At 38.1% G+C, this 19,793-nt stretch overlaps 1 non-coding gene across 1 annotated transcript; it reads left to right on the forward strand.

Moving 5' to 3' along the window:
• The first annotated feature begins 16,258 nt into the window (after positions 1–16,258).
• Positions 16,259–16,412, forward strand: LOC115873287. The gene has a single exon (XR_004048333.1). It is a non-coding gene; the product is annotated as a small nucleolar RNA SNORA57 (small nucleolar RNA).
• The last annotated feature ends 3,381 nt before the right edge of the window (positions 16,413–19,793 follow it).

Here is a 19,793-nt window from a genome sequence, read left to right on the forward strand (position 1 = left end):
TTGTACGCATGTTCATTGTATCATGTTAGGCACAAGTAAGATTTTACGGCTGTATTTTTAAATGATTATTATAATGAAAGAATTTTGTGCAGTTACCAAGTTGACAAGGGTCATCTGTGATGGTTAAGGACTAAATACTCCTGCCTAAGAGTAAGAGTAGAGACCAACCTATGAATTGGGTTTCACCTGGATGACACCTCCTTGTCATGAGCCATTTTGTAAAAGAGAGCTAGGCCGAGCAGAGTTGAAGCTCTCTTTGGTCCCTCACCTTTTGCTGGAGGTGGATCATACATCTGGTTCCTCCAGCTCGTGTCTGGTAGCCTGCCAATCACAAGAACTGTCCGCAACCACCAACAGTTGATTCATTTGACTGATTTTGGACCTTTGAGTCCACCAGCCTGTGTCCCCCACTCTGATTTGTCATTCTGCTTCTTGCTCATTCCCTAAGTTCGTCCCTAAGTCAGGAGTAGCTGATTTGAACCAGACTGGATTTACCTATCTCCACAACTGTGTAAGCCAATTCTAAATATAAATATCTTTCTATATAAGAACAGATACCAATATCACTGATTTTGCTTCTCTGGAGAGCCCATCCTAACATGTATACCAATTGGGATACATTTAGAGTTAATTAGGATGAAAACAATGTATTGAATTTATAAATATTACTTTCAATAGGCAAGTAAAATATACAATGAGTAAATTGTGTTTTGGATATTCATAAAATTTCAGAATTTTTAAGAACATCTCTTTATAAAACAATGAATCAAGTCATGGATTTTCAGTGTCTCAAACCAGTTGAAAATACTTTTGATTTATTGACAAATCTTCCAGAAACGATTTCAAAGAGATGACAGCTGTGAGTCAAGTTAATAGAGAAAAAAAGACGGTACCTAGTAAACATATGGCTTTCTAGTTTTGTAATTTTAAATTAGTAAATACTAATTTTAAGTTGATCCTGTACTTGGGTTTCTATCATCCAAAAATAACCAAAAAAAGAAAAGCAAGGAAACATTAAGCCTCAAGTAAAAAAGAAAATTGTTTCAGGAAAATTTGGTTTTCATCCATGTTTTACACATACCATTTTAAACCTAAAACATGACAAAGCAGGTGAAAAAGCTTGGGTCACCGCAGCACTTAGGCAAATGTATGTATTTCTTGGACTATGTTAAAACCCTTAATGTTCAGTCAAATTTTCAGGAAAATAGATTTTAAGAATATTATGTACTACATAAAATTTTCTTTTTAACCTAATGGAAAATTTCTGTGCAGAAAAAATGAATTACCTAATATAGTGTCAATCTCCAGAATATACTGTATGCTCAGACTGAAAAATATTTCACATTTTTGTTCATCTGGGGGGACAGAAGTGTGCTTGCAAAAGTGGTGCATTAAAGAAATAGATGCTCATTTTGAAGGTTTTTTTAGGGAGAGAGGTTAGTGCTGAATTACTTTGTAAAAGCTGGGGGTGATAAGCCAGGCTAATGTGGTTATTGTGGTAATAGATTTCTGCCTGGGTCAAAACCACAAGTGTCAAGAACAAGTAGCGTTCCAAGCATCACATCATTACAATAAATATAATTAACTACTGTAAAGAGGCCAAAGTCAGGAGTCTTGAAGAGTCCACAGATATTGGAGCTTATTTTAAAATCATTCACAGAGACCAGAAATTACATGGTTCTGGAAAGTAATGCACACACTCCATCTGATTCCATCCATGAGAAACTGCAGACGAGAGCCAGTGTCTCCAATGAGAGAATGTGGCATCCAATCTGGAGGAACTTGCTTGTTTGTTTTGGGTTTGACTTCAACACTGGGCTATATTTCATCATTAGAATCAGCTATTGTAACCAGCTGGCATATGACTGGACCTGATTGGCTTTGCCTGGTTTCATTTAATGAAGAGATTTTGTTCCAAGGTTGGCAATACTGATGAAATTGGATAGAACAGAAGAAAAGGGAAAAAAAATTAAAAGCCTTGATAAAAATCAAAGTTTGCCAAAAAAGGTAAAGTGCAACTGTTGATTTAAAACATATTTTATGATTTGGGTCTTGGCTTACATTTTAGGTTTTGCAACTAAAGACATTCTTTGACAATATTGACAAAGAATGACAATCAGAAAATAGGCCTGTAGAAATTTTGCCCCCAAATATGAAAGTCATGATTCTAAATCGTGCTTTTTGAAATGTACCTTCTTCCAGCCAAAATAAGCTCAGAAATTAAATGTTTTCAACATAATACTACATAATTAAAATATTTTAGTCATCTATCTCTGCCCACTCTATGAAACTCCTAATATTTATACATTAGTGAAAAGGTCAAGAGAGCCATATCAGCTGGCTCACTCAAGCTTTTAATTTTCAAGCAAAATTTAGAAATGAGCTCTGAATGGTTAAGCCTAGAGGCCCATTTTGCCTGAATATTGCAAATAATTTTATTTTAAGATAACACTTGGTGTCTCTCTTGGAAAAATTGGACTCCTGTCTCATACCCCTTTTTTCTGAAGAAGTTGATTTTTAACCAGTTTCTTTTGCAGTACGCAGACAACTCAAATGACTCTACTTGTGGACTAGTGCTCTCTTTCAGTCATCTTGTGAGATGCACAGTTCTGCTTCAGTAGGGCAGGTTTGAGGTCTGAGCTCTTGCCTTTGCTGCAAGCTCTCAGAGGGTGTCGATGGGCCTATCTCAGGACCCTACTGGGCAACGGAACCATGGAGAACTCATGATCTTCTCCCATGAGCTTGCTTTGCTTTGTTTCTTCTCATTCAAAGAACAGCATCATTTTTAATTTGCCCCCATTAGCATCACTATATCTTTTTTTTTTCCATGTTGTATTTTATTTTATTTTATTTTTTTTGTAAGCCAAGATAAATAGCTTTCATTTTATTCTTTTTTTTTATATATATATTTTTTTCTTTCTTTTTTTTTTTAACATTCACTATATCTTTCTCTATTAATTCGGTACTACACATTTTGCCCATCACTCCTTACACACTACAGACCAAACCTTATTATTTTTTGACAACTCCGGGGAATTCAACTGTCTAAAGTATCCAGATGTGTCCTCCTTTTCTTTCTCGGGGCCACTCTCTGATACTCATCCTATGGCCCCACCCTTTTGTAGTAATCTCGTACCAACCAGGCTTGTTCCACTGCTCCACTATTCACTCAGTGCAAGCTTTCCTCTTATCGTCCATGCTCATTTTCTGCTGTTTTCTCATTAGTGGCAGCAATCTGTTTCCTCGGGGCCTTTGTGTTATTTATTAATAGTTCTTTCATGAAACCATTAACATTGCATGATATTTATTATAATTTACCTTCTTGGTAGACCTTACATTGTTGCAATGCAGGGACTGTTCATGATTCTTTATTATTATATTTCAACAACCTAACTCAGTTCCTGGACATTGAGTAAACTCACAATAAATATTGGTTAGATAACAGATTTTGGGAAAAACTATCTAATGACTTAGTTGGCTTAATCGAATAAAAGGATAAACTTCTAATTTTTCTAAATCTATACCTAGTATTTATACAAGTGAGTCTATAATTTGAACATAAATTGGTAATACCTTTTACATATAAATTATTTGAGATAATGATATTTGTAAATATAAAATCTTTACAAAATAAAAAGATAATTCAAAAAGTAGTTGTTTATACATTTCCAATAAACAGCTCAGGCAGCATTGTTGGTTCCAAGTTCGGCTGCTAACCTCAGGGTCAGTCATTTGAGCCCATCATCTGTCCTGAGGGAGAAAGAGGAGCTTTCTGTTCCTGTAAAGGTTTACGGTGTCCCAAACCCAAACAGACAACTCTCCTCTGTCCTACAGGGTTGTAATGCATCAGAAGTAACTCGATGGGTGGGATCCTAGGCTATATTTCCAATATAAAATAAATTTAAATCTATATTATTAGTCGGTTTTTATAAAACCAAGTGACTAGGAGTAAGACACAACTTCAAATAAAGTCTCTACTTGGCATTTTTCTGTCTGTTTGTCATAGTGTGGTACCTTGCATGTGGCTGTAATGCTAGTAGCTATGTCAAAAGTATGTCCAATATCAGAAGATGAGGCCCGCAGGTCAGAAGTCACACAAAATATGACTGAGGAAAAGCTGCCTTCTCAAAGTCGAGTCGATCATATTACGTGGATGGAGACAAGCCTATGGAAGTAAAGTCTTCAGGACCTTCATTTGCTGATGGAGCATAATTCACAATGAGAAGAAACAGCTGTAAACGTATATTAATACTTGGAACATAGGATTTATGAATATGAATGTAGGAAAATTGGAAATTCTCAAAAATGCAGTGGAACAAATAATGATCAATACACTAGGTATTAGTGAGCTGAAATGGGCTGGTGTTGGCTATTACGAATCAAACAATCATGGGTTTACTATGCCAGGAATGATGGCTTGAAGGGGAATGGTACAGAATTCAGCTGTATAGAGGACGTTTCAAGATCTGTACTGACGTGAAATGAAATCTGTGGCATGATAATATCTATCCCCATGCAAGAATACCTAGTCAATACAATTAATATTCAAATGTATGCATCAACCACAAAATGCAGTGATGAAGAAATTGAAGAACTCTAACAACGTCTTCAGCCCAAATGTGATTAAACATAGAATCAAGATACATTAACAAATGATTGGAGATTGGAAGGCAACATTTGGAAATCAGAAGGAAAGAACATTGCTATGAGCCAGAACCAACTTGAAGGCACTTACCACCACCACCACCACCACCACCAACATGTTCATCTACTCAAAGGTGACTCACTGTCAGTGTATCATGATTTTGTGTCTTCTAATATTGGTCTTGTAAGGAAAGTACAGGGAATAATCTTTACAGCTGAATTTCTGATGGTTCTCTGGATGAAGCATGGTACCATATGTTTATAAAAATAATATGCATGTCACACAGATTTTGCAAAATGCACAACTTCCTTGCAAATTAGTCCTTTCTGTGTACCATGTGTGTTGTTTGTATGTGTGATTGCATTGTATGGAAAAATATGTTATGTCTCCCAGTTTGGTCTATCCTGCAACAAAATGTATAAAAAGGATCACCTAATATAGCGAGTATCTTTTAACTAGGAGAGGAGCAATAGTTTCTGTATGGAGAGGCCAAGAAATGACAATATTGTAGGCCCCTAAGTGTATACTAAACCAATAGCAAGACAGTGCACAATTTAATTATAATTGTTTTTTATTGTTTATATAATGTTTTGCATTCCTTTAATCATTTTACTTTCTAAAATGTTGAAAGGAAAGAAAAGCAAATATGAGATGATATTCCAAGTTTCACAGAGGTATAGAGGATTAAAATGCTTTGTTCTAACTCAAACAGGTAAAAGCAGGACCAAGATGCAAACCCAAATTGTTAATTTCTCACTTCCTTTCTACTGTATCCTATTATATTTCTGTGTCTGAGCTGTTTCACTTAGCTGCTCTGATAGCTGTCTTAACTTTTTTGCTTGTCTGTAACAGTTTAGTAATAGTTTTATTGGCATGTAATTCACATATCCAACCATATTAAGAAGAGCTGCACTGTCATCATGACAATAAATTTCAGAGTATATTATTCTTTCTCATAATCACTGTTGTTAGCTCCCATTTGCCCCCCAACCTCCCTGTCATAGCCCTAGGTAATTATTAATTCAGTTAATATCTCTATCAAGTTAACAATCTGGGATTTCGTTTACCAAATGAACACATATAAAATGATTACAAGACACAAAGACCACCACCAAAAAACAACAACAAAACAGAGAAAAACAATTACATACAATCACAAACAAGGAACAACACAAAACAAGCAGATAAAGACCTCAATTGAAAAGAAAGCAGAAAATATTAAAAATAGAAACCATTTTAAAATGTGTCCAAAGGGAGATGAAATGATAAGGTGTTATCTTTTTAACCTAACTGTATCTGCCATAATCTCTGAGTGCATAATCACATCCCTTAACTATGGTCAAATGGGATTCACTGGAAACAATTCAAGTGGGGACCCTGCAAACAGATTTTGGGCTTTCACTCTCATTCATAGTCTTGTGCTTTAATACCATTCCCTCCTTCAGATTAGGATTTTATTATTTATAATCTGTGATTCACACAGGCTGGTGTGTTCCTTCTATGTGGGCATAGTTAACACTTTACTTAGATGGCTGCTTGTTTTAAGACAAGCCTTTAAAACCACATATGCTATACTTTCTGATAGCCAGACCCCATTTGATTTCTTTACCAAACTTTACTATAGCATTCAAATCTTCAAAGAGCTCTTCCTGAAGGTGAGTATTCAGTAGAACCATGTCATAAAAACTATGTAATTGTTCTTCAGTAAGGGCTATAATTAAGTGGAAGCCCCAAATGCTTCATCTATCTATTGCTCATACATGTCTCTTGTTCATTTTAGACACATCATTAGCATTTTATATTAGAGAAAATAGGGCTTAAGGTAATTCTATTGATAGTGTCATTAACTTAGCCAATAGTATAGAATTTAAAACACTGTTGAGTAAAGGAAATTATACATGTATGGGACAGTTTTGTAGAAAACAAACATATATATTTTTTCATTATACAGTTTAAAAGCTTAAATGACTAGACACCATTGACAAAACAATGAGGTTTGAGACAGGGCAAAACATACAATAAAACTCATTCTAAAAGGCAGAACCATGTCTTCTAGACTAATACACGTCATATAAAAATGAAGAGAGCATTAAAAGAGTAAATATATGGTAGTCCTGGGCCACTTTCATTGGGCATAATTAAAGCAAGAGATCTGACCCACATCCAATGACCACTAATTCCATAACCATGGGATAATAGTCCTTATTCTCATGTGAGGGCACTTTGGCCTTCCGTCCAAGAGAGCATATCAGTTCTTTAAATTTGCTATAAATGAGTTTGAGGAAAAGCTCAGTCCTCTGAGTAGAATTTTTATATTGAATCCTTCTTGTTCTTCTGCACAAGACCTGTTTAGAGTATGGAAGAGCAAGGACGTGACTTTGAGGACCCAAGACAAGATATCCTCCATTACCTTAGAAGAATGTGAAAGTTGGATGTTGAACGACAAAGAACAAGGAAGAATAGATGCACTGAATTATCATTCTAGAGAAGAATATTGAAATACCATGGACTACTAAAAGGACAACCAATCTGTGTTGGAAGATGTAAGACTAGGATAGTCCTTACATACTTTGGCCTGATTATCAGGAGAGGCCAATCCCTAGAGAAGGATATCATCGTGCTTGGTAAAGTGGAGGGGCAGCAAAGGCAGAGAAGATGCTCACCAAGATGGATTGACACAGTGGCTGCATCAATGGGCTCAGGCATAGACAGAAGTGTGAGGAGGGCACAGGACGGAGCAGCGTTTCATTCTGTTGTGCATTTGGGCTGCTGTAGGTCAGAGTCAACTCAGTGGCACGTAACAACAATGGCATGAAGGGTGTTGTGTGCCTCAAAAAGACAGAGTCTACAGCCATGGCCTGCATCACTAAGAGCTGGTAAAACCAGTTCAAGTGTTTCCAATTGGGAACAGAGTAGTAAGCGTATTCTCTCCTTGGGGTCTGTAGAAGTATTGGTAAGCATTTTCCTCTCTGTGGCAGCTGCTCCATCCAATAGAAATGTAATTACTTTTTCTGAGACAGACATGGCCCCGGCCATCCCCATCAACCCTCCCCAACCCCAACCCCCGGACACACACACACACACACACACACACACACCTAGGCTTTGGCTGTCAGTAATTTTGGTTATCATTCTTGTAGGTGTGTCTTTTGATTTGGACAGACCTCAGAAGAATGTCCTATGACAGCAGCTGATGGATCTTCTCCCTCTCCCCTACTTTTGAGGAACAGGTCCAAGCTGAGGTGACATCTCCTGCATTAGAAGGTACATTTGGAGCACGCTGGTTGGTACAAGTGTATGAATGGCCATAACAGCCCAAAATCTATTTGCAGAGTCCCACATAAATTAAGCCTTCATTGAATTCTTTCTGATCATTCATCAAAGATGTTGAAAATCTTACCTTCAAGCCGAATGCCTTGAAGAGTGGATTGCCTCCCTTCTTTGGCCACCCCAGGGAGGGGCAGGCTCTCTCTCAGGGCCTAGGTGTGTCCTTGATGAAATTCACAGGACTGGTACTAGGGATGGTACAGGGGGTCACATAGACATAAGGCATGTCCTCTTAGTCTTGCCATGTCTGCCTTGGGTGGAAGACCCTGGGCCAATCTTGTAACCCTTTCTATCTAATCATGTACATTTCCCAATCAAGACCCTGTTCCTCCTTCTGTAGTCCCACCTGTAACTAAAATCTATTGATCAGCCACCAAGCATGCTTCTGTGACACTTTCCTTTGTCTACCCAGGGTCTTTTTAAAGCTTGGTGTCTCAACGAACCCTTGAAAACCATTTCATCCCCGTGTTGATGGCCTCCCTCATCTGTGTGATGGGTGTGTGTCGTTGTCTCTTTTAAGACTTAATAAATGTTCTCTTTAAATTATATTTGAAACGGGGTCTCTTTTATACCCCCAAACATTCCTCTGTTGAAGTAATTTTTAAGAGGTCCAAATAAAGGGGGTCATATATGGTTCATGGGCCCTAGGCAAACTTATTGCCTTGTTCATTAAGAGACCCTATTAGAAGTTTGGGTCTGAAAACAGAAGCCTGCCTCCTCTTGATGTTTATCCTTATAGTAATGGGCTCAGACAATATTTGTCCTTCTGTGATTGACTAACTTCACTCAGTATAATGACTTCCAAGTCTATCCATTTTTTAGGTGGTAAACAGCAGAACTGCTAACACTAAAGGGAATACTCCTAATCTGAAAGTTGACAGTTTTCACCTTTGTGATTTGGTTTTAAGATGGTTCTAAGTAGCATCGTAAAATAAGAGTTTTTCAGTTTTCATAATGTATTTTCCTCCATACTTGTTTATATTTTAACCAATAAGCTCATTTAAGGGACCTGTGATAAGGGCTTGAAATAGACATGGTTTTTGTTTGTTTGTTTGTTTGTTTTACACGAGGAAAGGGGAAATAAAAATTAGTCGAGTTGTTCTGAGTTGTCAACTGGCCTGGAGGGACATTTGTCCTAAATAAACAACATCTTATTGGAAGAGGACACAGATCTCAATTCATCAATAGACTAGAACTTTCTTGAAAAACTGAAATTGTAAGAGCAATAGCTCACATAGTGAGACACTGTCTCAAGTAATATTCCTCATGATGAAAAGTATCATTTGTGCACTTAGCAATTCAAAATTGAAAAGTGGCAGGTTAATTTTTTGATAGGCCTTTGGAATCTGAACAACTTATTTCTTTCAAATTATTGTTCATCTACATTGGGAGTGCATTTCCAAATTACGTCCCAAAATACTTATTTCAAACACAAGAAAAACAAGTGAAGTGCTTAAGACTGCAACTATTATTCTGGACTGTCTGTTTAATGATTTGACCACCTAAATACTATGTTTTGATTGCAAAAGTAATCTCAAGGGATGCTAGCTGGAAGACAAGTCATTTTCTTTGAAGTAAAGAAGTAGCATAAAGAGAATGCTGACAGGACAGACACCAGCACTGCCCAAGTCTATATCTTTTTAGAACAGGAGGTAGCACAGAGGAAAGAGATCTAAGTAACTGAATGAGACACCGCTTGTAACAAGCACAGGCTATTTTTTTTAACCTATTGAACAAACACCAAGACTCCAATAGTCTTTGGCAAGAACTTCACAGGATGAGATCCAAGACCAAGAGATGTGCTATTTATGCTGTCATACAATCCTTTTCCTGAATGTCTTCTTATATTAAAGGCAGAGCATTAACAATGGAATATTAACCAAGGTTGCCCATGTAGGGAAGCTGCTGCTGAAATGTATCCCAACAATTATTGACAGTTCTCCAGGTCTCTTTATATGAGAGAGGGAATCGTGGCGGAGACCAGAGACATTATTTTTCCACCTTTCATGATCCACAGTAGATATAAAGACGGTGTCGATTCTCTGACTCTAGTTAATTCACTTTACTGTGATAAATTGCAGCTGGATGTTTCCTTTTGTGTTTCTCTAAAGCGTTAGGAAGGCCTCAGATTCTGAAAGGTGTCTCTCAGTCATGGGAGCACAGAAGGCTAGAGCTAGTTGCCTTTGTCCTCCTTCCTGTTCTTTCCCGGAAGCAAGGTTTAGCCTTGGCTGTCAGCCCATCAACATCTTCCAAACAGCTATCAAGAACAAAATGGGTTTTTCATGTCTGCATAATAGAATATGTAAAAGCCTCTATTATTTATTTTTCAAATACGTAAATGGAAGCTGCCTATGTCTTGTGAACATGGGTTTTAAAGAAAATCTAAAATAAAAAAACAAGGAAAACAACATTTTTTAAAGCCCCACTATTGGTCTCTAATAAGATGCTTGCAAATACACAGGACAATTAGACCACTGACATATATATATATATAAGCATAAATTGGGACCCACATCTTGTAATGCTTTTTAACTTCGTCTTCTATTGAAAAGCGTGACCATTCATATGTCATCGTAGAAAAGCATGTCTTTCGGCTGTATCTACCTGCGGCAATGAAAGTGAGCTGGAACCATATGTTTTGGTTCAGTTCAGCCAGAAGCTTGCTACCTGTCTGCACAGATGCCAAACAGCACAAATTAGGACTTGTACCGAGACACATTCATCACAAACGGGAACATGCCTCAGCACAGCTCCATCTAATTTGGCATAGTCAGCAGCTATCAGAAAACAGCAGTACCAGGGAGTGCTCACTGTCCCAGTGTGATCACGGAAGCCAGGATTCCTTCACAGCACTGTCAGCACTTATTTCACCAAAGAAAGGTGCAGGGTCAGAACCATCGACATATTTTGAACAGTTCCTAATCAGTAGGGACAATAAGATCAATGTATACACTGCGTTGGTTCAAGCATCCTTTTTTTTTCTCAGTCATATGCAAGTACAGATAAATGGTTAACAGAAATTATATGCAAATAACAACGGCCTGGAATTCTAGAATGGCATTTTTTTGCTGCCAAATCTCAGTTGGCGAAGAAAGCATTTGGAAGAATTTTTAATCATGTTCTTTCAGGGTTACCACAACTATTATGAAACTATGCAGTTCAATACAGTAGCCAATAGCCAGAAGTCTATTAAGCATTACAAATGTGGCTAGCTTAAATTGAGATCCACTGTAAATGTCAACTGCGTGTCTTTTTTTGAACATTTATGATCTGAAAACAGAATGAAAATATTTCAGTGTTTTTGTATTGATTATCTGTTAAAGTAATGCCATTTAAGATTTATCACTGTGTATGCGAGGAATGCCACCAGTGGTCAATCCGTTTGTCACACTCTGGTGGCTTGTGCGTTCCTGTGATGCTGGGAGCAATGCCACCGGTTTTTCATAAGCTAGCAGGGTTATCCAAAGTGAATACGTTTCAGCAGGGCTTCCAGACTTAAGAACAGACTAAGAAGAAGGAATTGGTTGCCCATTTTAGAGGACATGATTGATGAAAATGCATTTGAATTATGGTGCTGGTGAAGAAGAGTGAAAGTACCATGCACTGCCAAAAGAACAAACTGTTCTTGGAAGAAGTACAGCCAGAATGCTCCTTAGAGGAAAGAATGGGAATAGTGTCATGTTTTTTGTGTATGTTGTCAGAAGAGACCAGTCCCTGGAGAAAGACATTCTACTTGCTAAAGTAGAAAAAAACCTCCAAATGCACTGTCATCAAGTTGATTCTAACTCATATGGACCCTGGAGAACAAGTAGAACTGCCCCTCACAGTGTCCTAGATAGAAACTCTTTACAGGAGTAGAAATCCCAGTCTTTGTCCCAAGGAGTGACTGGTGGTTTTGAACTGCTGACCTTGCAATTAGCAGCTGTGATAGGTAGGTTTATTGTGCCAACCAGGCCAATGAACATATGTGGGATTAATTTGAAGGGTAGAGAGATAAATGGCTCAACGATCCTCACCTTCCTAGTCTCTTGCTCTTTGATGATTGGACCAGTGTGAGGCTGCCTTAGCTGGTTCTCCAACTCAACTTTCAAGTTACACTACCTGTGGGACACCCAACCTATGGACTGTGTCACTGTCATTTGAGTTTCCTTCAAGTCCTGCTTCGCCACGCTACTGGAGTATACATAGCTTGAGATGGGGACTGTTGCACCCTGTCATCTGGCAGACTGTTGGTAACCTGCCTTGCTGTTTGGTGCCTGTGGCCAGACTGCTTGAATTGCTCTACAGAGGACTCATCTGTCTGCTTCCTTGACTTGCACCCAGCGGCCCGCAAGACTTCAAGGACTGCCAGTGTGTTAGCTGTCTCACGGAAGTGAGTTTCACTGAGCCATTTGTACTGCTCGATAGACAAGTTAGTTTTTATTTCTTATGTTGTATCTCTATACATCTATACAAATATATATATAATCATAGGTGTCCTGGTCTTGTTTCTCTAGAAAACCCTGTCTAACACAGCAGCCCAATGCTGTAACCGCCATGCCACCAGATAACATAGAAGGGCAGCAAAAAAAGAAAAAGTGGAAGGCCCTTCACAAGATGGATTGACACAGTGGCTGCAACAATGGTCTCAACGTGAGGAACAATTGGGAGGATAGCTTAGGACTAGGCAGGGTTTGTTTTGTTGTCCTTAGAGTTGCTACCGATCAGAACTGACAACACAAAGGGAGCTTTAGAATGTTTGTAGAAAAATAGAACTAAAAGAACTTTTCCATGAACTTTTTGGAGCCCATTCATTGAACAGTATGCTCCTGAAATTAATTTCACTAGTTTCTCTTTATATGTTTCAAAATGGTTACTAAAAACTTTCAAATTGCTCACATGGTCCTATTTATAATTTATAATATCTTTCTATTATACAGAGCTGCTGATTCTGCTTTCAAAATTATGATATCAATTTTATTTAGTTTCATAACCAGACTGAATACAATTTAATTTTTCAGCTGAACAAAAAGTGATTTCTCTATTGTGCACAACTTTCAACATTTGGCCATTTCATTCTTGATTGATCAGTTCATTTTATTCCAACAAAGCTATATACCTTTTGCACATAATCCACTTTTTGTGAAAGAAAGCACATAACACTATAAATATATACTAAAACGAATCCATATATAAATAAAACTCTCTGGTTCTCGCCTGAACACAGACATAAAACAATACTGGAACAAGTTGGTATGTATGGGTTCCAATGCACTGATATTTGAGTTTCCTAAATTTTTCTATCTCCCCCACAAAAAACAATTCTTCTTTCTATTTTTTAACCATTTAAAATATGTTTTTATTTTGCACCATCTTCAGCCCAGCCTGCAGCATACTGTCTCTGTCGATTTTTACTGGTAAACCTCAGATCGCTGTATTTGTTAAGTGAAGTAGTTTTCTAGAAATCTAACCATCCTGCACCAGTCTATGAACATATACTGGTAGGTTTATGCCCTTAAATCGGCAATCTGAATTGGTTAAAATGCTCCCATTGTGGTCTCTCTAGAGCAGGTCCCAATGGGCCCATCTGGATAAGATATTCCACTAACATAGTCTAAAATTATGCTAGTAATATTAGCTGAATAGTGTTTAGAATTGCTCAAAGGTGGCGAGTGGTGGGGGTAGTTCTAGACTTACAGATGTGCCCCCCACCTCTTTACTTTCTGCTAGTTAGTATTCATCAGCTCTCCAGCAGAGGAAACGCAAGCCCACACATCCTATTTTGGTATAATGCCCAGCAAACCCCCAGAGTAACTAACGTTTCTCCGGTACTTAGAAATAACAGATTCTTCTAAACTACTTTGTATTTAATTTTTGCAGAACACCTTGGAGCAAAGTCTCATTACTTCCTGTTTACAAATAAAGTTTCTGAGGCTTGCAGGGAGGCAGTCATGCTAGTCAATCTCCTGCCCTCCACATTCCTTTCCCTCGGCCTAGAAAACCCTCCCTCACAGTCTGCACTTTACCTATGCTTGGATGTTGTTATTTAATTTTAAAAACGGACTAATTTGAGTCCATTTTTATTCTTCAAGTTCAAGACTCAACTGCAAAATTCAATATCAATGATTTCTTCTGCTACCTCACTTCCAACACAGGGAAACACATGAAAACAAATCCACATATGAAGTCATTTATGACATATGAAAGACACGAGGAACGAGCTGTTATGGGAGCAGAGAGGACTGGATGAAGTAAAAATAGGAGAAAAGGCAAAAAAGAATAAGAATTTCTATTGCTTTCTTCTCTCCTCATATTTAGCAGGCTGTCAACTCCCTAGTTAGGTTTCTTCTTTAATTATCATTACTTAGGTAGAAAAGAAGTAAAAAAGAGACACCTCTAAATTGAGGATCTGTTTCAGGATTATTAAATCTGGAAGGTTAAAACTAGAAAGTAATGTACTTAAATAAATGTTCACATATGCTAAAGACAGAAGTTTTGCCTCGACTACACTGAATCCACTGTTTAAAATTGTTAGAGTGTTAAATATTGTTTGACTAACAAATCATTTTTATTTTATCCATTCACATGTGAGCCATATTTCTAACACAGACACAGGAATTTACATTCAAAAGCCAGGAAGCTTTGAAGGTTCATACTAGTTGATTGCCCTGGTGCATTATCATGTGTGGAAAAGTTGACTGTGGTAATGCTACCATCCCTTGCCAACCTGTCATCAGGGAAGGGTTGGGAGAAATACTTTTGAGCCCAATTATCATTCCAGCTGCCTGTCAGTGTCAGTTGTGTGAGCACAGCTAAGACTTAGCATAAAACCTAAGCTACAATCAAGTGGTTATTTAGTTTCTTCTTTTTAATGAGACATTTGCTTCCCCCACATAGATAGTATATGGATTTTGTTCATTTAATGGGGGGGGGGAAGAGATGAAGCTCTCGTTAATATATATGAAGGAATACTGCTTGACAATTGAAATCAGTCAGCCAAAGGAACGTTTATCTAAACGGTTTGTATTAGTGGAGGGCATGCTGAAAGATGAGAGGATAATCCAAAATGACCGTCAGAAATTAATTTATATTTTGTTTTATAAATTAGAGTTGAACAAGTGGAAAACTTCAACATTGATATTTTCAAGCATTGAAGGGACCTTCAAAGCATTTAGAAAGTCATCATCAGACCTAACTGATTTTTATTTGATCACAGCAGTTTTAATTTCCGGGACAAGAGTCACATGTGCAACACTGTTTCCTTACTTACACCTACATGTGTGCGTTCAGTCATTTCAAATTATGTTATCAAAAAGATTGAAGCCATCCTGTGGGGGCGTGCTCACTCCGGGGCCCAGTGCTGACGGGCTGTTTAAGCCGTCATTGACACATCCCACTCTCGGAAAGAGCCCCGCTGTGTGATTAAGCGAAGCAAACTGGCAAGGAGTTGGTATGTGCCCACCATTGAGTCCATTCTGAGTCAGAGCCGCCCTGGAGACCTTTTAATCCTCTAATCACTGAGCTTGTCATCTTTCTTTGCACGCGAAATTGTAGCTAGCTTTGCATGTCTTGGTTTCCAGTGGGGCTGTATGCATCGCAGAGTGCAGGCAGATAGATAAATTGAGGAGCAAACTTTACATCAACTCGCCACATGTCCTAATCTATCAGAGAAAAGAATCCAAAATATATAATGATTCAGGCCACCCATTCAATTCTTATTTTCCAGTCATGGTTGTAGTGGCCATTCCAATTTAAAAAAAAATGAAATTAGCACTCACATGATAGTGCTTTCAAAGTACAAATCAAAACAAACAGAACAGAATTTTAATTCAAAAGCAATTTTACCAATAGACACATGTGAATAACAAAGCAGTTAAACTGATAATATTCTTACTTCAGATACAAGGGCTGCACTTAATTTTCCCTTAGAGGTAATAACAACTTTTTAAGAAGGTGTGCTTTTTAAAAGAAGCTTGTTATAAAGAAAAAATTTAAAAAGAGAAGTTCGGAAATGTAACTAAATACATGATTATTTTGCTATAGGGCACCACTTAAAATCTTCATGTCCGTGAATATGAAACCCGTGAATCCTGGTGATTGGTCTCTGAAGGCCCCGTGGATTACAGCGGTAAATCACACCAATTCTCGGATGGCACAAGACCTGACCGCATTTCCCTTGTGCGTAGAATCACCATTAGTTGGGGACCAACTGGAAGGCAGTTAACAAAAACTACCACATACACATAAATTACCCTCAATTCTTTCAGCCTGGTAACCAAAAATAATAATTTAAAAAAAACAAAACACCCTCCTTTCCTTGGCCGGGGCCGGACGTGCAGTCCTGGTCCCCCGTACGTATGGGGGCAGAGGGAGCGGACACCGGTCGGTCCCCCTCCGTGTCATGTCTTTGGCGCCGGCAGCTACCCGTCCCCTGGTTCTATCCTCAAACGCTGGGACAAGGACCCAGGAGAACAAAAGAAAGAAAGAAAAAAAAAGCCACACAATCGTATATACACTGTCCTACGTGTATTTATATCCATTTGTTAATTTCAATACATTTGGCAAAATTGAATTTTCTTTATTTTGTAATAAAAATTCTTGGCAGCAAAGTCAATGCCAGCAACAAAACATATAGTCAGTACGTTGTACAGGTACCAGGCCCTTTTTTCAAAAACTGGGAAATTGCAATTGACTATATGCACAACAATAGCAGAGAACATTATCATTTGGAAGACAATAACATCATCAGAACTCATATATGAAGATTTGAAAAGAAAGCTAAACCGTTCCACAATACAAATAGCATAACATATTTTAAGTGATTTATGCTTCAAATATAATTATTTTTCAATATCTGGTCCTTATATTTAAAGAATGCATTGGGGTGGTTCTTAAATGTGTACTAATGGATAATTGTCCTCTAAATGAATGTCTTAGTCCTTTAAGTCCAAGAAAAGCCTTGGACAACACAGTTTCTGATTCAGACACAGAACTTCTTTTTGACTGAAAATATCAAGCGGAAAGCATTTAGTGTACACTATTGTCTGGTCCTTTGGTCCTATTTGTGATTGTTTATACAGAGACACAGCTACAATTGACTGAGATGTTTGTCCCATAGCTCTCTGTTTTGATTGCACATTTCTCTTGATCACTGGTTGCGTCTCTAACATTCAGTATGTAACTGTCATGTTATTGGTGTCAAAAATTTGGCATTAAAAAAAACCAAATAGATAAATTAAAAGATTTTAAAATATACCTAATTTTTCATAGGTGCTTCAATATCAGAAACTTTTAGAACTTTATTGGAATGGGGATACAATGGACATTTTTTTCTGTTAATTGGCTATTCACTGGGGACCAGAGAGAAGAGAGGAAGGAGCTCTTGTTAAAAGACGGCAACAACACCAGTTGGAGCTAAGAGGGACTTTGAATGTATCTGGAAGCGGACACTCAGCCTACAAAAGAGAGGCAGTAAATGACCGGTCCTCCCTTCAAATACCTCTTCTATGGACGTCTGTGTCGCTAATGTGAGCATGTGTGTGAATGTGCACATGCACTTGGGATCACACACTACCCTTTGAAAGGTTGCTTTAATGTTTAAAATTTTTATATAAAGTTATTAAGAAATACAAATAAACAAAAGGGATTATTATCATTGATGAATGAAAAAGGTTGCGAAAAGACGAAACATGAGAACATTGTCTGCCCCAGTTACTAAAAGCTCTCAAGGACATTTTAAGGTATAATATTTGATATTTTAAATAAACAGAAAGTCATTCTTAAACTTTATAGCACTTTCAAATTGTGCACCTATGAGGTAGAACTCATAAAAGTCTTTATTTCCTAAGTTCCTTTGATAAAATGAGATAAATTTCCATGTCTACATATAGATATTCCAGTGTACTTTGATAATTTTGTTCTTTTATTTCACTCTCCCCTAGGGTTCTAGTCTCTCAAATTATAAGCACATAAGAGAAGGAGGGTAAAGGGGAAAGGGGAAAGGTCTATAAAATCTAATATCATTGGATGGGGATTTTCACAATACTAAAGAGGGAGGAGTGCGATGTTCAAGCAATTTCCAACTTCTGTATTTAACATGAGTCATTACTGCCTGAAGGCCAACATTAATAGCAGCTGCAAAGGGGGAAAAGAAGTCACGACAAGAAGATCTCTCAGTTACCTGTTTGATTTCATGGGGAGCAGGAGTGTAAATGATGGTGAAATCTGCTGCCCCAAAGGTCCAGGACCATGGATATGTGGGACCTGCTACTGCAACCAGGAAGAAGGCTTTGGCATAGAAAATAGTAAATAGACAACATGTTTTCAGTATAAATGAAGACATTTTACAAAGCTGAGGAAATGGTGTCGCTGCCATTTCATCCTGAAGACGTAGATGAGTGTTCTTGATTGCAGAATATCTAGTTCTCTCGTCAGTTCAATTATTAAGTAGTACAGTAAAGATCTTTATAGTTCTCACAAAAATCATCAGAAGGATAAAAACCTTCCCGTGGTTGCAGCTCCATGAAACTGAGCCTGGATAAGTATTCAGTCATAGCACTGGAGTGTGTAAATCTCCCGAAACGATGAGGTTTAGGAAAGATTTCTCAGACAAAGCTGATACGTGGTCACACAGCTTGGCAGGTGTGTCCACTGTGTCATTATACCCACATCCACACACCAGATGCATACATATATTTCCATGGGTCACAAACCAGGCCTTATGTCTGATTTTAGCTATCCTTTATATCTATAGTCTCTATAGATAAAGCTTTCCTTTATCTATAGTCCTTTATCTGATTGTAGCTTTCCTTTATGTATAGTACTATAGTATCTATAGTGTAGTATAGAAGTAAGCTAATACTACTACTACGGCTCACTGTCACCCAGTCAATGCCAATTCATAGCAATCCTATCGGATGCCATGTAACTGCCCCTGTGGATTTTCAAGTGTTACTCTTTATAGGAATGAAGCAAGCAAAAGGGGTCTTAAATTAATATTGGGTGTGCTGACCACAGAGCATCTACTACAGTTATAAGATTTTGTTTCCTTCAGTGAACAAGATGCCATGATGTCACAGTCAAAGCGGATCCAAGTGATGGATCATCTAAGCCATGTTTCATCTAGGCTCTCTACTTTAAAATGCTGTCTGTTCTCAATTTCCCTCCCAGAACAACTCATGGGTAATAAAACAGTTTCATTAGTTAAGCTATAAGCAGAAAAAAGATTCACCCCGGATGACTGAAATACAGATGCTAATAAGAGAACTATTTATATAAGTAGGGGCAGATCTGTGGACGAGGGAGGTGCCCAGAAACAATGAAGATTAGGAAGTTGCAAACCTTAGAACTCTAGGACAAGGAAAGAAACAGTACAAGTCGAGGCCACTAAGAACTGGACCTAAGGAGGAGAGATTGTGTAGTGGGGACCACGGTTAAAAAAGGGAAGAAACATGATGTCAATTCTCAGTGCTTCTGAGGTAGTTAGTTTATTATGCCAACTGGGCCAATAAACACATGTGGGGTTAATTGAAGGGCAGAGGGATAAATGGCTCAGTGAGCCTTGTCTTTCTAGTTCTTCTGATGGTTGGAGCAGGGTGCAGCTGCCTTAGCCAGTTGCCTGCTTCAGCTGGCAAGGCTCACTTCCTGCAATGCATCCCCAAGGAGAAGTCACATGGACCTACCCTGATGCAGCTCTGAGTGCTGGAGCAGCCAGTGCTGAGATGCTTACACATTCACTGACTAGGCTTTCCTACTACAGTTGGCATCATAGTGTGTGTTTTGTGAGATGGAAGAGAATTTTGTGGATTGGTGTCAGATATATGGGTTAATGTTGGACTTGTGG

This window comes from Echinops telfairi, unplaced genomic scaffold, assembly GCF_000313985.2.
Source record: "Echinops telfairi isolate 266 unplaced genomic scaffold, ASM31398v2 ScPeMD7_7467;HRSCAF=8505_1, whole genome shotgun sequence".
NCBI classification, from domain to species: domain Eukaryota; kingdom Metazoa; phylum Chordata; class Mammalia; order Afrosoricida; family Tenrecidae; genus Echinops; species Echinops telfairi.